Source organism: Ascaphus truei, chromosome 4 (genome assembly GCF_040206685.1).
Source record: "Ascaphus truei isolate aAscTru1 chromosome 4, aAscTru1.hap1, whole genome shotgun sequence".
In the NCBI taxonomy this organism is placed as follows: domain Eukaryota; kingdom Metazoa; phylum Chordata; class Amphibia; order Anura; family Ascaphidae; genus Ascaphus; species Ascaphus truei.
The window spans coordinates 249,169,135-249,187,773 of NC_134486.1; the positions used below are offsets into that span (position 1 = coordinate 249,169,135).

At 42.1% G+C, this 18,639-nt stretch overlaps 1 protein-coding gene across 1 annotated transcript in view; it reads left to right on the plus strand.

The window, feature by feature from the left end:
• LOC142493346 (uncharacterized) overlaps positions 1 to 15,721 on the plus strand; it is a 43,218-nt gene extending 27,497 nt beyond the window's left edge. Inside the window, exon 10 of the mRNA XM_075597236.1 lies at positions 13,730 to 15,721. The gene's annotated coding sequence lies outside the window, so the exon portion shown is untranslated. The remainder of the gene's footprint in view (positions 1 to 13,729) is intronic.
• Positions 15,722 to 18,639: the final 2,918 nt, after the last annotated feature.

Sequence of the window (18,639 nt, forward strand, 5' to 3'; positions counted from 1 at the left end):
GTGTCTTAAGGTGGGACTTTAAGGTGGCTAGAGGGTGCTTGTCGGGTATTGAGGGGAAGGGCATTCCAGGGGTGCAGGGCAGAAAGTGAGAAAAGTTTAAGGCGGGAGAGAGCTTTAGATACAAAGGGGGTAGAAAGAATACATCCTTGAGAAGAACGCAAGAGTCAGGATGGTGCATAGCGAGAAATTAGGGTTGAGATGTAAGGAAGGGCAGAAGAGTGTAAAGCTTTAAAAGTGAGGAGGAGAAGTGAGTGTGAGATACGGGATTTGATCGGAAGCCAAGAGAGGAATTTCAGGAGGGGAGACGCGGAGACAGATTTAGGAAAGAGTAGAGTGATTCTGGCAGCAGCGTTTAGGATAGATTGTAGGGGAGACAGGTGAGAGGCAGGAAGGCCGGACAGCAGGAGGTTGCAGTAATCGAGATGGGAGAGAATGAGGGCCTAAGTCAGAGTTTTAGCAGTCGAGTAAGAGATGAAAGGGCGTATCTTTGTGATATTGCGGAGGAAAAAGCGACAAGTTTTAGAAACATTTTGAATGTGAGAGGAGAATGAGAGAGAGGAATAGAGTGTGACCCCTAGGCAGCGTGCTTGGGCTACTGGGTGAATGATCGTATTTCCAACAATAATGTGGAAGGAAGTAGTAGGGCCAGGTTTGGGAGGAAGTATAAGGAGCTCTGTTTTTGCCATATTAAGTTTCAGTCTGCGGTTGGTTATCCAGGATGATATTCCAGAGAGGCATTCAGAAACTTTGGTCTGTATAGCAGGGGTAAGGTCAGGGCTTGAAAGGTAAATTTGTGTCTCGTCAGCATAGAGGTGTTATTTAAACCCAAAATATGTGATTAGGTCACCTAGAGAGAGTGTGTAAAGAGAAAAGAGAAGGGGTCCCAGGACAGAGCCCTGGGGTACCCAAATACAGAGAGATCAATAGAGGAGGAGGAGGTGTTAGCAAAAGAGACACTGAAAGTACGATGGGAGAGGTAAGAGGAGATCCAGAATAGAGCTTTGTTCTGAATGCCAAGAGTATGGAGAATGTGAAGGAGAAGAGGGTGGTCCACGGTGTCAAATGCTGCAGAGAGGTCGAGTAATATGAGCAGCGTGTAATGACCTCTGTCTTTGGCAGCATGGAGGTCGTCAGTTATTTTAGTGAGGGCTGTTTCAGTAGAGTGAGCAGTGCGGAAGCCAGATTGTAGAGGGTTTAGAAGAGAATAGGTGTTGAGAAAGTGTAGCAATCGAGAGAATACAAGACGTTCAAGGAGTTTGGAGGCAAAAGGCGGGAGGGAGACAGGTCGATAGTTAGAAGGACAGGTAGGGTCAAGCTTCCTGTTTTTGAGTAATGGTATGACTGTTGCATGCTTGAAGGAGGATGGAAAGGTACCAGAGTAGAGGGAAGAGTTAAAAATCTGTGTGAACATAGGAATTATAGAAGGAGCAAGAGGTTTTAGGAGATGGGAGGCAATGGGATCAAGAGGGCAAGTGGTAGAGGGAGAACAGGAGATCAGCAGTGACACATCCTCCTCCGAGATAGCGGAAAAAGAGTCAAGAAGGCAGGAGGAGAGTTGGGAAGTGGAGTGGGATGGGAGGAGGCAATAGATGGGATGTTCTGACGTATGGATTTTACCTTTTCCTTTAAAAAAGTCAGCAAAGTCCTGAGGTGAGATGGAGGAAGAAGAGGAGGCAGCCGAGGGTGGTCTGAGTAGAGAGTCCAGGACAGAAAAGAGTCGGCGTGAGTGTCCTTAAACCGGGGTATGCCTGTATACCTTATTACTTGTGGTTGTGGCCTCCAATATGTGGGTCGCACCGCAAGATCACTTTCCACCCGATTCTTAGATCATAAGATGAATATTCTTCATGGTTTCACCAACCATTATTTATCTAAACATTTCCTCCTTTGCCATAGTAAGAGTACTGTTGATCTTAAGATTATGGGCCTGGAACATATATCTCCTCCCATATTGGCAAGAGATAGGATACAGGCGCTTTCCCGCAGAGAAACCTTCTGGATCTTTAAACTTAATTGTTTGGTTCCAGAAGGTCTAAATGAAAATTTAGATACTAGCACTATAGTCTAGTTTTTTTGCTTTTTGTTTTGGGTTCATTTATATGCATCAATTTATGCTTTATTAATATATATGGTTTCTTTTTTATTCTTATCCGAATTTGCCATTCATTTTTATATTTATATATATATATATATATATATATATATATATATTATTTTTTTTTATATAAACTTTGTCAGAGTTTTAGCAGTCAAGTAACAGAGGAAAGGGCGTATCTTTGTAGTATTGCGGAGGTAAAAATTACAAGTTTTAGTTACTTTTTGAATGTGAGAGGATAATATGAGAGAGGAGTCGAGTGTGACCCCTAGGGAGCGTGCTTGTGCTACTGGGTGTATGATAGTGCTTCCAACAGTAATGTAGAAGGAGGTAGTAGGGCTGGTTTGTGAGGAAATGTGTTACGTTTAAGTCAGCGGAGGGCCATCCTGGATGATATAGCGGAGACATTCAGAAAATTTGGTCTGTACAGCAGGTGTAAGGTCAGTGGTTGAAAAGTAAATTTGTGTGTCATCAGCATAGAGGTGATATTTGAACCCGAGAGATGTGATTTGGTCACCTAGAGAGTGTGTAAAGAGAAAAGAGAAGAGGTCCCAGGACAGAGCCCTGGGGTACCCTCACAGAAAGATCGATAGAGGAGGAGGTGTTGGCAAAAGAGACACTGAAAGTACGATGGGAGAAGTAAGAGGAGATCCAGGATAGAGCTTTGTTACTGATACTAAGTATTGGGAATGTGAAGGAGAAGAGGGTGGTCCACAGTATCAAATGCTGCAGAGAGGTCAAGTAATATGAGTGTATTGACCTTTGTCTTTGGCAGTATGTAGGTCATTCATTATTTTAGTGAGAACTGTTTCAGTGGAGTGAGCAGGGCGGAAGCCAGATTGTAGAGGGTCTCGGAGGTGGTGAGAAAATAGAGTAAGCGAGAGAATACAAGATGTTCAAGGCGTTTAGAGGCAAAAGGCAGGAGGGAGACAGGACAATAGTTTGAAAGACAGGTAGGGTCAAGCTTGTTTTTGAGTAATGGTATAACTGTTGCATGTTTGAAGGAGGATGGAAATATACCAGAGTAGAGGGATGTGTTAAAAATGTTTGCGAGCATAGAGATTATAGTAGGAGCAAGAGGTTTTAGGAGATGGTAGGGAATGGGGTCAAGAGGGCAAGTGGTAGAGGAAGAAGAGATCAGCAACGATACACCCTCCTCTGAGACAATGGAAAAAGAGTTGAGGAAGGCAGGAGAAGAGTTAGGAAGAGGTGTAGGATGGGAGGAGGATACAGAGGTGATGTCCTGATGTATGAATTCCACCTTTTCCTTGAAATAGTCGGCAAAGTCCTTAGGTGGGATGGAAGAAGATAAACAGGCAGCAGAGGATGGTCTGAGTAGGGAGTCAAAGACAGAGAAGAGTCGGCGTGGGTTAGAATTGTGTGTGTTGATTAATGAAGAAAAGACGGTTTGTTTTTACCCAGAAATGGTAGTAAAATAAGGGTGTAAAAAGAGTGTACAAAAAAGTGACCAAAATGGTTCACATATAATCCGATTAAAGTTCAACAAAATTCCAACACGGAGTGAAAAGTTGCTGTTTCAATTAAAATTGCAGTTTAAAACAAGGGAAGGGGGAGGGGGAGGGGGGAGAAGGAGGGAAAAAACAACAAAACAATACAAAAAAGGAAAAGGGGGTTATATAAAAAAAACTTAATGGAAGGAATCTCCTCGGACAAAAATTTTCTCCTTGGAGAAAATCTACATAAGACAAGCGCAAACTGCCATAGTGAAGTATGTACCAAAAGATTTAGCTCCATGTATATAAAAACAGATGTACACTTACAGAAGGAATCAAATAAAGAGCTTATAGAACCAGTGTTTCGTGTCTGTCTTCTCTCTCCACGCTGGCGGCATTAACGGCTTTGGAGAACATGGAGAGAGAAGACGGGCGCGAAACACTGGTTCCATAAGCTCTTTATTCTATTCCTTCTGTAAGTGTTCATCTGTTTTTATGTACATGGAGCAAAATCTTTTTGAATATACTTCACTATGGCAGTTTGCGCTTCTCTTTTGTAGATATAAGCTTATAGGGGACCATGTTAAAATGGGTAACAAGTGAGTTGTGGACCTATCTGAGTCGTGCACATGCATGCACCACAAGTAGTATTTTTATTTGATGGTACTGTACATCCCAGAGAGACACTGCTGGAGCCTTCAGAATCCGTGCGTGAAAACGCAGGGATTCTGAAGGCTCCAGCAGTGTCTCTCTGCAGATATCCACTTCTCTCCTGGTTAGAGTAACTGTATGTCTATTATATTGGAAGTTATGAGTGCAATTACACAGTAATGTCTCCTTCTTCCTTTCGTTCTCTTTTACTATTTCACTCTTTTTTCCTTTTGCTCTTTATCTTAGCCGCTTCTCTTTCACGCTTTCTTTCGTTTTGTGGTCTGCTTTCTTTCCCTGCCTTTGTCTCTTCCTTTCTATTTTTGCTCTCTGTCTTTTTTTCTTCATTTGCTCCTGCTTTATTATTCTCTTTCATTCACTATCTTTTACTTTCGCTCTCTCTTCAGCTCTTTCTCTCTTAAGCTTTTCTCTTTCTTCCTTTTCCTTCCACTCTTGCTCCCTTTATTTATTTTTTTTTTTTTCCGTCTCAAACCGTTTTTTTTTTTTTTTTTGAATAACATAAAAGAAGGGGATGGATACAGAAAAAAGGAAAGGGCGGTGGTGGGGGAGAGTACAACCGTATTTATTGAAAGAATGGGGTATTACTTGTTAAAGGATTTTTCCTTAACACAAATACTTAATAGATCTCTAAAATGAGGAACAAAAGGTTTGTCCAAATGTTTAAATGTTTCTTTTTTTTTTTTTTTTTTCGTGCCCAGTACCCGTTATGATTTAAAAGGGGCAATCCATAGTAGCGGAACCAACACAGAAATTAATAAAGAAATATCTAATCGACTTCAATGAACGAATGTACCATGTAACCACAGAGTTGCCTGCTTTTGTTTCTTTTGAAATTGCGCACAAAAAAAAATACTTTTCTTTTTGGGCCGTTTGAATGGTGATGTGTTTTGTCAAATAAGTGTTTCCTCTACCCTTCTCCCACCTTGACATTATCAGAGAGCCAAAACCACATGAGGGGAGGATGGGAGTTGACCTGTGTTGAACACGCAGTGAAACTGCATAAAAAGGGAAAACCAAACCTCCCAAATCTAACTGACTTTAAAAAATGGTTTACAAATACTTCTTGGTGTCGGAGCTTGGCAAACTAGCATCAGTTACCCAGATGTAACCCTGTACACTTTGCTGTTTGGTTTCTGCAGTAAATATTGCACGTTTTTGTTGCTCCAAGTCAAATGTTATTGCAACAACCTTACGTAAAAGTAGGACTTGGCCTAAAACTCACATATTTTTTTTAATGAGGAAGGTATTCTATTTCTTGTTACATGGAATGAATGAACAGAGGCCTCGATTAAGTCATTGAGTGCCCGAGGGCTAGCAACGCATTGCAAAGCAATCACATAGTTACGTTTTTTGTGATGCTGCCTTATTATTATCATTGGAAAAATAAGAAGGCTATAAGGAGCAGTCTAATTATATTAGAATAAGGGTCTGAGATGAATAAAACCATGCAGACATATATAGAAGATTAGTCTAGACAAGTGATCTTAATCTGTCTCTGTTTCAGCTTTTTATGACTAGTTCCTACATTTAAAAACCAGCTCTCAGAACCTGAAATGCAATAGCATGGCAGGTAATGCGCAGGACGGCATGGAATGTGGGCTGACGGTTTGGTTCCATTTGTGTTTTTTCTTCTTGGTGGGAAGCAGGAGCGGTCCGTAGATGAACCCTGTTAATTTCAGTTCTCAGCACCACTGCCTTTATGAGATGCTTATCTCCCAAGGTGCACTCGGTACCATCCCTGGCTTGGCAAACAATATGGAGGTTTAAATCTCGCGAGGCCCGGGAGCCAATAGGAAGCCACAACATCATCCATCATGGCTTTCTATTGTCCCACGTACCACGGGAGATTTAAGACCTGGAAGTGCTGGCAGCACCTATGGAGGTAAGTATCTCGGGAAGCAGGGGTTCCTGAAGCTGAAATTGAGGTTCACCCCCGGAGAGCCCCTGCTTAATTAAATTTTTGTTTGGAATGCTCATTCGATGTGAGTATAGACTTATTTCTCATCTGATTCCACGTTTACCCTTTATGCTTCGACATTTTATTGAATGCAATGTCTGTCACACCACTAGATGGTGCCATGCTGCACTACAGTATCTTCTGTGATCATGTGGTTATGAAAACAAAATAGTAAACTGAATGAATGTTCTACATGTTGCAACTGCACAATTCTGTGCAACAAAGTGTAAGGGAATTGGACATCGGAGAAAATTTCGCATTTCCGTGTATCACTACGATAAAGATTTATGTTCAGTACTGTTTGTGGTAAGCAAACTTAAATAAACTGGTACAGCTCTTACCAAGTTTTTTTCTGAGTCCCATACTATTTACAAATAATTTCTTCTTTCTGAAATGAAGGATCTTGGATCTGTGGGGCTGTGACGGGTTGCCTTGTACTGTAGGTGAGGTCAGTGAGGAGTCCACACAGTAGTTCCTTCTCAAATGAAGGGACTTTATTTCCAGGACTGGGAAAACAAATTTATCATGGCACCTAGGCCGTGGCCCCGCTACATCAGATAGCGCGCCCGCACTGCATACAGGTGGCGTGTGGATAGGCACTTCACCGCTATCTGCGGTCCATAGGGAGCTTGGGGGCGTGGTTGAAGCAGAGGGCAGCGGGGGTCTCCCGGGCAGCAGAAGGGTGCTGCTGCTGGCATTGTGCTGCAGGAGGGTGCTGCTGCTTGCTGTGTGCTGGAAGGAGCGGGAGGACCTGCCTGTCCGGGGTGAGCAGCGAGCCCCCACACATGCCCTCTGCTGCTCGCTCTCTGCTGGGCTGGGGGTGCAGGGGGCTGCCCCTGGACACTTCTCTGTGGTGACTTCGCAACAGGAGGAGAAGACCCCTCAACCGTGCACAGGACCCCCGCACTACCACACACATATATATATATATATACACATATACATACACACATAACACATACACATATACAGTCATGTAAAAACACCCTCTTTGAATTCTATGGTTTTACATATCAGGACATAATAACAATCAACTGTTCCTTAGCAGGTCTAAAATTAGGTAAATACAACCTCAGATGAACAACACATGACATATTACACTGTTTAATGATTTATTTAACAAAAATAAAGCCAAAATGAAGAAGCTATGTGTGAAAAACTAAGTACACCCTTACTGCTTCCATAGGAATTAAGATGCTAAGTTGCAGACAGGTGCTGCTACTCAAATGCCCTTGATTGATTCATCATCAGCAAGTGTGACTACCTCTATAAAAGCGGAATTTTTAGCAGTTTGCTGGTCTGGAGCATTCAGGTTTGTGTTAACACAATGCCAAGGAGGAAAGACATCAGAAATTATCTTAGAGAAGCAATTGTTACTGCCCATCAATCTGGGAAGGGTTATAAGGTAATTTCCAAACAATTTAAAGTCCATCATTCTACAGTGAGAAAGATTATTCAAAAGTGGAAAACATTCAAGACAGTTGGCAATCTTCCCAGGAGTGGACGTCCCAGCAAATTCACCCCAAGTTCAGACCGTGCAATGCTCAGAGAAATTGCAAAAAAAACAAAAGTTACATCTCAGACTCTACAGGCCTCAGTTAGCATGTTAAATGTTAAAGTTCATGACAGTACAATTAGAAAAAGACTGAACAAGTATGGTTTGTTTGGAAGGGTTGCCAGGAGAAAGCCTCTTCTCTCTAAAAAGAACATGGCAGCACGGCTTGGTTTGCAAAGTTGCATCTGAACAAACCACAAGACTTCTGGAACAATGTCCTTTGGACAGACGAGACCAAAGTGGAGATGTTTGGCCATAATGCACAGCACCACGTTTGGCGAAAACCAAACACAGCATATCAGCACAAACACCTCATACCAACTGTAAAGCACGGTGGTGGAGGGTGATGATTTGGGCTTGTTTTGCAGCCACAGGACCCGGGAACCTTACAGTCATTGAGTCGCCCATGAACTCCTCTGTATACCAAAGTATTCTAGAGTCAAATGTGAGGCCATCTGTCTGACAGCTAAAGCTTGGCCGAAATTGGGTCATGCAACGGGACAATGATCTCAAGCACACCAGCAAATCTACAACAGAATGGCTGAAAAAGAAAAGAATCAAGGTGTTGCAATGGCCCAGTCAAAGTCTAGACCTCAACCCGATTGAAATGCTGTGGCGGGACCTTAAGAGAGCTGTGCATAAACAAATGCCCGCAAACCTCAATGAACTGAAGCAACGTTGTAAAGAAGAGTGGGCCAAAATTCCTCCACAACGATGTGAGAGACTGATAAAGTCATACAGAAAACGATTACTTCAAGTTATTGCTGCTAAAGGTGGTTCTACAAGCTATTGAATCATAAGGTGTACTTAGTTTTTCACACATGGCTTCTGCATTTTGGCTTTATTTTTGTTAAATAAATCATGACACGGTGTAATATGTCATGTGTTGTTGTTCATCTGAGGTTGTATTTACCTAATTTTAAGACCTGCTAAGGAACAGATGATTGTTATTATGTCCTGATATTATATTATGTCCCTATATTAAATACATCACTAGGCACATATTATTATTATTTATTTATTCACATCATCCAGTATTTACATTTTACACATAATTAGATACACCATATATGGTTGGATGTCACTGGCGCCTCACACATGTACCAGGACACACTGTTTAAATTGTATTACAATATATGCCTTTTTTGCATATTATTATAGGCATTATTTGTTTTAAATAATAGTTGTATGTTATTGTGTTTGTTACAATTGTTTTGTTTATGGAAGCTGATTCGTCAAATTAGGTATTGCACTATCATTGCGCATGTCCTGAACTCAATTCAGATGCACTGAACATTTTAATCATGGATGCCTATATAATTACGGACCCACCGAGATACTCTTCATACACCCCTGAGGAAGAAAGCAGTCGCTTTCGAAACGCGTAGGGTGGTCCCGCTGACTCTGTCACTGTCACCCCTACAAGCTTTTGGCCGTTCCACGGCGAATATGCAGTTGCAGTTGGCTATTTCGGAGTTCCTCACAAGTCTCCCTCAGACCTCGCGAGACCAGGAGTGGCGTGCTGCCCGGACGGAAGTTGAGGGAGGACAGGACGCAGCCTGTGTCGGAGAGCGGGCCCAGGAACTATTGTGCAAAAGACGAGAGGGGAGACTCTCAGATATTTCCACGGCCTACTACCACTTCCCATCTGGTAAGTGGGCAGTTTATCTTGACATAGAGGAGGTTCCAGTGGGACTATATCTATAGGATATCACATCTCATCAGTGTTAATCATCGTGTCGTTTATTAAATGTTTTATAATTATTCAGTTTACCTGTTATTCGTTTCAGCTTCCATTAGTACATTGCCTGTTAGTTTAAGTGTGTGCTATACAGTATATGTTTCAGCCCTACAGTATTATGCTGTGCACCTTGTTTGTTTCTATTTCATGTATATGATCCTCATCGACTGAAGCCCGTTCCGGGAATTGAGTCATCTGTCAGTCCTGGTTGTATATTTTATTTATTTATTTTTATTATTTGCTAGTGTTGGGCGCCAGAGATATACTTTCCTTTTCTATGTCCTGATATGTAAAACCATGGAATTCAAAGAGGGTGTACTTTCTTTTTCACATGACTGTACAGTACATACACATACATACACACACTTCCCCCCCTACCTTTTGGAGGTGAGGGAAGCTCGGACAGCTCCAGGAAGGTACAGCACCCGGTGCTGATAGGGTCACCAGCGCACCATGTGACGCGTCACTGCTCGGGATCACCATCCTCTTGCATCCCCTGCCGGCTGACGCGTCACAGCGCATAGTGAGCCTTGCAGTGAGGAGGGACTGGGGCCGGCTCGGGAGGAAGTCAAGTGCTGGTGAATGACATGCACGCGGCCGCGTGCGCAGTCGGATGCAGCCAGACCGCAGCCTTAGATAGACAGTGCAGCACAACATAAATAATCTCTTATAGTCTTTATCTTGTTAGTGGTAGTGGTCCCAGCTGTTTCCAGGTAACCTCCTACTGTTCCCAGGAAGTCCCTCTGGGCAACAGGCTTCTCTGTGATGCAGAGATTTGAGTCCCCGCTGTTCCCAGGTATATCGGGCTGGGGGCGACTACCACCTGGTCAGAAGCAATCCCCCTGTGACCCTCCTCTCTTGCTGGTTCAGGAACACTAACAGGCAGTAACTTCCTGTCTTTTAAACCCTTTTTAATCAAGAGTTTATTTAAAACACCATAGCAAGCCTGACAGCCAGGGTGTGATCTCCTGATCCTAGCAGGGTGAGGGATTTAACTCTTCTAACTGCTATAAAACTCAAATGTATGCCCAGGTTGGCATCTTGCCGTAATCATCAAGCCCTTGTCACACATCCAAACCATGTGAAACTGCATTTGTTATGCAATTTCGTTCCCAGCTCTGCAATACTGTACGTGTACGATATGCAAGTGAGGTAAACTCTAAAAATTACTTTGCTTTCCCAGTGGGTAGTTCTGTGCTTTTTATTGTGTGCTTGTGTTCATCATTTAAACACTGAAGATTGTCCTGTAAGGGGACCGAAACAGTCCATTTTTCCATGTAAAATCTAGTTATTAACAATTATGTATGTGCTTATTCTTGTTTTTTTCTGACATTTTATACACTTTTGTGCTAGGGATGTGGTTTGTACAGGCATACAGTAGTATATATCATACATTTTTCCACAAATGTGTATTCTTATATAAACTTACATTTCTAACACCCCCTTTCTGTGCCTTCCACTATTCCACTAATGAAATATTCCACTTTTATGAGCCCTTCAGGGCAGGGTTGCACATCTCCAAATGTTGACATCTGTATCAAGTTCTCATCTCTTTTCTCGTATTATTTAGCTCAGACAGAGGTTATTATTGCTGTTATGATTACAATTGGTAGAGCTATCTATAGAGGGGTGTACTTGAACCGGAGGTCTCAGAAATATGTAAGGACACTATCAAGACTTCATTTGTCAGGACTGGGATCTTGGTTCTAATTCTATGCAGTGACATTTTGGGGGATAAGTATCAATGTAAAGAAATTGCACATACTGTACTGTAGAAGTTTATTTTGACACATTGCTCCATTTTCTGCTTGCGTTTGAGTTACATTATGAAAGTGTTTGTTACCAGAAAAGTTTATGCCACCTCAGACCTGGCATATTTTTTTGACGCAAATACAAAATACAAAAGTGATGCACGGAGATGCAGAATTTTATACATCCCATTACAATCTGTGTGTCTTGTAGCTCCTCCCTAACTCCTTATTGTCACTCCCCAAATCGCATGGTGATGCAAACAGCGCAGAACTCTGAGCAAAGACCTTGATAAATTGATGCAAAGAGATGCACGATCAAAATGGCATAATTTGCATGAATACATCACCAGTGGCGGTTTTCCCATTAGGCCGGCAACATTTTGAGGTGGCAAATTTCCCTCCCCCCCTCCAAATACAGAGGCCCGACTCTCTTCCCCACTGATTGCCAGTGGAGAGAGTTGAGCCTCTGTGCAGCTCTTACCTTCTCCTTCGTGCCGCCCTCTTTCAGCGTCAAATGCTGCTGTGATGTCACGTTACTATGGCAACGAGATGTCGTGTGATGTCCCGTTGCCACGACATCATGTGACATCGCAGCATCATTTGACGCCGAAGGAGGAGAAGGGCGGCACGAAGGAGAAGCGCTGCACCAGGTCAGTATCTAAGATCCACCACTGTACATCACCCCCTTTGGGTGGGTTGATATTGGGTTGTGAAAACCCCCGATTTCAGGAATATTGCAAAATTAGAAGAGGCAAGACTTTGTTATGATTGTATTGTGGAATTAAGGAGGAAAACGTGGTGGATGATGGACTATTTGTAGTTAACTGACTAACTATAGGAGCATGGCTAGATGAAAACCTTAGTCTTGTACGTGTTGATTTTGAGATGGCAGAGAAACACTATGGGGGAGATTTATTAACTTAAAGAAAGTGCAAGTTTTCACGCATTGCTCCATTTTCTGCTTGCGTTTTGCGTCAAATTGAATAAAGTGTTTCTTAAAGTTCTTTGACGCAAATTGTTGTCCAGCAAAGTTTACGCCACCTCAGACCTGACAGATACAAAATGCAAAAGTGACTCACAGAGATGCACAATCTGAAACGTCCCATTATAATCTGCGCGTTATGTAACTCCTCCCTAACTCCTCCTATTGTCACTCCCCAAATCGTAAAGTGGCGCAAAACATGGAGCAAGGGCCTTGATATATATCGATGCAAAGAGGCGCAATATGAAAATTATGGAATTTGTGTGAATTTTGCTCCAAATTTTCCTTGGTACATCACCCCCTTCATGCTTCCACCACTTCTGTCTGCTGTGGGGTTTACAGCATACAGTAGCTTGTTTGTCAGACACTATGCATTTGGACAATTTCTTCTTTGGGGAATACTAACTTTTCAGTTGGTCACTGACCATATCCTGGAACCTAGTAGCTGGGGTTCGGAGACTTGCTTCTCATCTCTCTCTAGCTGTTTCAAATCCAGATAAGCAAAACAAGATACAGACATACCCCGGTTTAAGTACACTCACTTTAAGTACACTCGCGAGTAAGTACATCTCGCTCAATAGGCAAACGGCAGCTCACGCATGCGCCAGTCAGCACATCCTGAACAGCAATACCGGCTCCCTACCTGTACCGAAGCTGTGCACAAGCGGGGAGACTATAGAGCCTGTTACAAACGCGTTATTTATATCAGTTATGCACATATATGACGATTGCAGTACAGTACATGCACCGATAAGTGGGAAAAAGGTAGTGCTTCACTTTAAGTACATTTTCGCTTTACATACATGCTCCGGTCCCATTGCGTACGTTAATGCGGGGTATGCCTGTACAGTATTGCCAGAGCTGTAGGACAGATTTTTGTAAAATGCAGCGCTTTTATTCCAAAACATTTACGTTGACACAGGCACAGTAATGGGTGATGCTACCTTGGATGTTTACCATATACAATATTGCCACTGAGTATATTCTTTTGTCAAAACATTTATTAGATTTGATGTTTTTATTTGTATATTATTTTGTCAAAACATATTTATTAGATGTGATGCTTTTATTTGAATATAAAGTGTCTGGGTGTGTTTGGAAATAGAGGTATGTGCCTCTATCATTAAATTGCCATTAAATCTACTTTTTTTATCCAATATAATATGGAATTTGTGAGTTTATCATTTTCATATGTACAGTTTGACTCATATTATTTTGAAAAATGTTACTTAATTGAGAAACAATGTACTAGTTGATATTTAACCAGTAACCCCCTCCCTCCCTTCTCTTTATTGGGTTTCCTATAAGGACAGGGTGAGATAAAAACACATGACTGACAAACACTCTCCGATCCAGAGGGCAATGCAATTTGATTACATTTCCAGAGAACACTAGAAGCCAAAAAGGAAGTTGTTAAAGAATATTGTTTTTAAGAATATCCTTGATTTAGCAAGAGATTACAGTAAATATTTTCAGAACCCATACATAAAGACTATAATCATTTTAATGTATCTCTCCTATTCAGATAACAAACAAGGATGCTGAACTGCTTGACATTTCTTCAAAAATAGAGCAGCTTGAGGAGACTATGTCAGATCTGAAATCTGAGCAGGCACAACATAGAACTCTGCAATCAGAAAGATGGCAGGAGGTCTCTGACATGGCCGGCTCTATGAAGAAGCTAACCAGATCACTCGCTGATACATCCATGTCTTCTGGGAAGTATTAGTACATCTTAAAACAACAAGAATCAATGCTCATTGTTTTACTATATATGTATGTATGAAAGAAAGGACATAGAGTCCATCCACGGTGCAACAGAAACGAATCGCAGGCTTATGACATATAACATCCAATAAATCCCTTATATAACGGATAATAGCAATCTTGATCCTGGGTCTATAAGTCCTTATAAAGCTGCTCCAATATATTGAAAAGGAGTACTGACATGAAGTGTCATCACAACCTATAGTTCATAAACATGTGACCGCCAAATCCAACAGGCTTAAACCACAGAGTGGGATTTATAGGGTACTAGGGAGACACAAATACCAATGGTAGAGCGTCCCCTTTTAACCAACCACACTCAGATAGAGCCACAGAACATACAGGTAACACAGTCAGTAACAAGCCAGGCAATAACCCAGTACACTCACTGTTTGTATGAAGTGAAAGCAATCCGTGCAAGCGTGCATCCAACTTGATAGAAGATCAGGAGAAGAGCAGCCTCTGGGGAGGAAAGTGGAGCACTGCGCAGGGCATACATACATACCTGGAAGGACTCCCTCCAAGTTGATTTGTGACTTCCGGGGACCCGCTAGTTCCTGAGATGTTATGGGTTGTAGCCACCAGACAAAAATGCTTACTTGGTTGACCAAATATGGCCACTGGGGTCACACTTTATCTGATGGCCAATAAAAAGCAACTTAATCAGCAGCAGATCCCAGTGGCCAGTGATTTTTTTTAAATTTATTTTTTAAATCCGCTTTGGGCGGACCACTTCTGCTTCGGCTACTGTAAAGAAAAAAAATGTTGTCATGTAAGATGGGGCTTTAATTTTAATCAGTCTTGTACGTCTTTACCATATTAGAAAGCTATGGGATGCATACCACTCAGAAGGCAAAGATTTTTACATGACCCATACATGCATTCACCTACGTTCATGAATCAGCTAAAATCTCAATGTACCTTTCAACTGTTTTTTACTTGTCTGCATGTGTCTATCTCATTTGTGTTATTTGCATGCTTCCAAATTCTTTATCTATGTATTTGTTTTATGATTTATTGATTGGAACTGCCCACATAAATTTGAAATATTTTTTCCCTTTAATTAGAAATGTCATACATTTTTCTCTTGCCATATCCTGTCTATGAGAGAGAGGATTTATTATCAGACAAATCTCTTATGCCAGGTCCCTGCTGGCTACTGCAGCACCTGCTGTGGCGGCCGCTGCAGGGACAAGAGCCGCCCTCAATGGGGCCGGGCCCGCTGCGAGGGGCGGCCGCCGCGTGTCGAGTTTTTCCAGCCTGCAAGAAAATTGTGAGGGGAACTAGTGACGGAGCGCTAGGCCACGCCCCGGCAGTTCAGCCAATGAGGACAAACCTGCAGGGTGACGTCACGGCCGCTCCCCCGTCACGCCCCCACCTGTCTTTCCCCCTTCAGCTCTCTGCAGACCGGGGAATGTAGCTGCACGCACCACCAGCCTCGCAGGCGCGCGTGCAGCGCAGGCACTGGGGCTATAGCCTTAGGTAGCAGTAACAACCTTATTTTATTCTGTACCGTCATCTCAAAAACAGGATTTGCCACGCTGCCAACTTTTTGCACGTTTATTGTTTTAGAATAAGTTTCACTACATGTAATGTAACATTAGAATATTGTCCCTGTTTTTTCTTTGCTTTTGTAATTTTCACTTTAATTAAAAAGTAATTCAATCGTATAATTTTTTTACAGCCCCGCAATTATTGTCAATACATTATCTTTTTCCATAATCCAAGTGTAATAAAAGTCTAAATTTGGTGCCGACTTGTGTCTTTCATGCCCTTGTCTACAAAGAATACTAGACCGATTTCCACCAATTTCTAAAGTAACATTTGTGCACACACTCTCACCAAAGTATCCAGTTTGAGTATGCACCAATATCGGAGACAAAATATATTACCATCTGAATATGATGGCTTATTTGAGGAACCAAAAGGATATTTAAATGGAAAATGGTCAGCAAGAGAGGATTGAGAGAGCCTATTAGTTAGATATACATGTGTAGATATGGAAGAAATCACATATTGTAAATAATTAGATAAGGAAATAGTCAGATAGAAATATATAAGAACATTAGTAAATAAGTAAAAAGAGGTAAGTGATAGTTACATAGAGCAGTAGATAAAAACTGGTTAGATATAATTTTCCTGGAACCAGGGTCACGAATGATGTATGAATAGTTCCAGTAAGCTCAACTCATGCCTTCCCTCTTCCAAGCACAACAAGTCCTTTTGTCTTTCTTAATTTTATTGAGGGAAAATCACAGGAAGAAAGGGAACTTGCAGATGTAGGGTGGGTAGAGAGTGCTTCTCTGTCTGAAGTGCAATGTATCAAGGATGAGGCAGTGTAAAACAGAAAGGCCTTGCTGGGGCAAACAGCAGGCAGGTACTCACTCGGAGTCCAGGGTGAAAAGGAAGTGAGGAGCAAGGGTCACACTAGAAGGGAAGTGAGACTATACTAACTGTCAGCAAGGACAAGGGGGTAGGAATAGCCCACTCTCAGCTAGGAGAATAGGAGATGCAGGCAACCAACAAAGGCTGTGTAAACAACATGTAACAATAATGTTGCCTTTTCACATGCAGCTAGCTGCTGGGACAGGGAAAATAACAGGCAGCTAAACTAGGGAGAAATGAATCCCATAAGCTGTAAAGGGAGACAGAGAATATGGAATCTAGTTCCAGGACAATAATATGTTAAATAAAGGGTAAAGAAGTGACCGTTGGAACAACAAATGCACATTTATTGTAATAAAAAATAAATATGCACACATCTATTCCTTAAGTTAGTAGGTATCTTTATATCTGTATAGTAATATTATAATACATTTACATTACTTGGTCACACAGGATATAAACATATACTATGGAGTGAAAGAGGAGGAGAGAGTCTAGTACACTAGTATGGAACGGGGGGCCACCAATCGCTTCTACCGCTCTCCAATTGTGGTGGAGGGGGGCGCAGCTGGCGCTCCGAAATGTATGTTAGGCCCAACCTCCATATCGGTTACCTGGGTGTTCCCCTCCGGAACAGAGGAGGGCCCGGAGTCTTGGGTGAACCCACACCACAGGTAAGGCATGGGGAGCAGGGGTTAGTGAGATGGGTGAATAGTTAGAGATCCAGAAGAGCGGGAACCAGCCCTTGCTGTATATCATGTTGCCCAACACTGGTCTAGTGAGTGATTGTTTATGAAAACAGAAGAAGTTTCTCAAAGTCCATATGGCATTTTCAAATCATGGAAATACTTTATTTACACATTTGTGCATACAGACACGGACTGGTCAGGAAGACTGATAGGCATTGTAGATGGTTACATATGCGACATAGGTACATAGAGTCTTGCAGAAGTAGATTTACATCATGTGACTGATCATAGGGTAATGATGCAGTAATTTTCAAGCCCGGACCCATATTTCAGGTCCGTCAAAGACCCACACTTCTCTTCAGTCTTTTCTGTGTCTTTCACACTTTTGGACTTCTAATGGAATCAGGTATTTTCCTAAGACCATCTTCATTCCTACCAGTAGCTATGGTTTTCCCCTTTAGGAGAAATATCTGGTACTCAGGACATGAAGAACAAACAGTTTGCGGCCATGATGTGTAGTTGTGGTTAAGGAGAACACCTTAAAGTTCTTGTAACCTGTGCACTCAAACAGCGTCTCTTCAAGTACTCACTCTAGCTTGGTACGCTTCTGTCTCTCTAGTTTTTCAAACCACTTCTTTTCCGTGATGCGCTTAGCCTCCTCAACCCAGCAGAGCACCATCTCAATTTCCCATTTTGCTAACTATTCTTTAACTCGCTTGGAGACCAGTTTTACCATGCATCGTGCTTTCTCCTCAACGTCACTGGCAAGACAATCTGTGTCTGGCTTAGCCTCCTTGAGCTGCAGTACATCAACATTGGTTCTTCTGCTTTGCACTCTGTAGCAGTGTAACGGCATTACAGATAAACTTCTAGGAATGCACAGCTTGCTTGGTTATGACATAGGACCTATATCTGGACTGAATCACACCAGAAGCTTTCTTCACATTTCCGTAGCATTTTCACTGCTGATATTTTCCAACATTTCACTGGAGTGTAATCACACATTACTTCAAATGTCCACACTTCTTCTTTTGTCATTACATTCTTCAAACTGACTGAATAACACAGGTTGCATGACTCCGGCGATAAAGCTGACAAGTTTTCATCCCTCTGTAGGTAGCCTGTATGACAACAATTGCAAGCATTTATGCACATAACTTTCTCGCTGCTTTCTTCTTTGTACACATGCTCTGTAGTATTTCTGAAGGGTCAGACCATTTCCTTCTCTCAGAGTCTATTCTCATCTGAGAAAGTTCCAATTGAAGACATAAGGACTCGTTCTCTTCATGCTTCAACGCAGCCTATGAATTTTTCAGTACTAACAGCAGCTCTGACTTTTCTTGTTCCATTTGCTTCTTTACAACTTTGTGAAGCTTCTCATTTATTTCACTGACCTGGTCAGTCAAATCCAAAACCTCTTCTTTCTGACTTTTGTTCTCTCTTTTTCCGATCTCTCTATTACTCAGGACTTTTCCATAAGCATCCTTGAATTTCCACACCTCTGTGCTGAGACCACCGATCTCCTTTCGAGAGACATCCAGCTCTGCCCTGAACCTGCTGACCGCCATCAAAGAGATGTTGAGCCTTGCACTGA